Raw genomic sequence first — 2,039 nt, forward strand, 5'->3', positions numbered from 1 at the left:
GTCGGTGATGCCATCCAACCATCTCATCCTCTGTCGTCCCCTTCTCCTTCTGCCCTCAATCTTTCCCAGCATCAGGGTCTTTTCAAATGAGTCACTCTTCGCATGAGGTGGCCAAAATATTGGAGTTTCAGCTTCAGCATCAGTCCTTCCAATGAATATTCAGGACTGATTTCCTTTAGGATAGACTGGTTGGATCTCCCTGCAGTCCAAGGGACTCTCAAGAGTCTTCTCCAACACCACAGTTCAAAAGCATCAATTCTTCGGCGCTCAGCTTTCTTCACAGTCCAACTCTCACATCTATACATGACTACTGGAAAAACCATAGCCCTGACTAGACAGATCTTTGTTGACAAAGTAATGTCTCTGCTTTTTAATATGCTATCTAGGTTGGTCATAACTTTCCTTCCAAGGAGTGAGCCTACGTAGTGTGTGTTACTTCACCCATTACCACTATTACTACCCCTCCTCTTGAATCAGGGCTGGCATTATGACTTTCCTCGATCAGTAAAATGCAACAGGCCTTGCAGATGCCACCACCCCAGAGCCTTCTATACTGCCCAGCTATGGTCAGTCCCACTGTGTTCTTCAACACCACTGACAACAGCGAGTCTTTGGACCACGTCTCCTTTGAGCTGTCTGCAGACAAAGTTCCAAAGACAGTGGAAAACTTTCATGATCTGAGCACTGGAGGGAAAGGATAAATCCTGCTTTAATAGAAAAATTCCAGGATTTATGTGCCAGGGTGGTGACTTCACATGCCATAATGGCACTGGGTGGCAAGTCCATCGATGGGGAGAAATTTGATGATAAGAATTTCATCCTGAAATATACAGGTCCTGGCATCCTGTCCATGGCAAACACAGGCCCCAACACAAACGGTTTGCAACTTTTCATCTGCATGGCTAAGACTGAGTGGTTGGATGGCAAGCATGCAGTCTTTGGCAAGGTGAAGGAGGTCATGAATATTGCGGAAGCCATAGAGAGCTTTGGGTCCAGAAACGGCAATACCAGCAAGAAGATCACCACTGTGGACTGTGGACAAATCTAATAAATATGACTTTTTTATCCTTAAAAATAAATAAATAAAATGCAACAGAAGTGATACCACTTCTGGTCTTCTCCTTTAAAAAGCCAGGCAGCTTCTGCTTTCTCCCTGGTAAAGCCAGGCACCTCGCCGTAAAGAAACTTGGACTAGACTATTGGATGATGAGACCACAAAGAAAGAGAAAGGCCATATGGAAGAGCACCGAGATGCCAGACATATGAGTGATGTCATATTGGACTTCCAGCCAAGCTCAGTAGCCAGCTGAATGCATGTGCATGGGAGACTCCCCAAGCAAGACAAGCAGAAAACCTGCCCATTTGAGCCTCAGAAACCTTAAAGTCAGCCATGGATTTATGGGAAATCATAAATTACTATCTAGATAACTAAAACAACATCTATCCACTTTCCCCTCTGCTAGACCATGAGCTCCTTATGCGTAAGGATCATATCAAATTTACATTTGTATCACCAGCTCCAGAAGCGTCAATTAACTCATACATTAATACACTAGTGGAGTATGTGAGTGGCTAAGGCAGAGTTGTTTGAACGGAAAGCTACTGAATGAATTATTTCCTATCTCTTTATGAGGATACTGGACATACAGAATCAAAGCCCAGGGTACAAAAACATTAATACAATCTTACAACCTAAGCAAGAGGACCCCATTTTTGAAAGCTCCAGGCTCAGCACCTTGGTTAAACATTTCCCTTCCAAAACAACCTGGATCCACGTCAACTTCTAAGACACTGGCAACCTGGGCAGCCTGAGGAAAGGAAATGGGAAACTTGGATTTATTGCACCAAGTTGAAACTGCAGAGGGAAACAGACGGGAGATAAAACGTTCCTTGATGTTGACATTTTTCTACCCATTCAAGTAGTGATTGCTGCTCACCATCTGTCTTGGCTCCAGAGAGTTGGGTCTTTTGAGCATTGAAAGAGCTTCCTTCTGTCACTTCTGCAGAATGATATCAAATGTATCACCTCTTAAGATTAT

The 2,039-nt window shown here is 43.8% G+C and overlaps 1 pseudogene; it reads left to right on the forward strand.

Annotated features, from left to right (window-relative positions):
- Positions 1-563: 563 nt before the first annotated feature.
- On the forward strand, positions 564-1,048 carry LOC102269004 (peptidyl-prolyl cis-trans isomerase A pseudogene; annotated as a pseudogene).
- The last annotated feature ends 991 nt before the right edge of the window (positions 1,049-2,039 follow it).

The sequence above is a fragment of the Bos mutus genome, chromosome 18, assembly GCF_027580195.1.
Source record: "Bos mutus isolate GX-2022 chromosome 18, NWIPB_WYAK_1.1, whole genome shotgun sequence".
Taxonomy (NCBI): Eukaryota; Metazoa; Chordata; class Mammalia; order Artiodactyla; family Bovidae; genus Bos; species Bos mutus.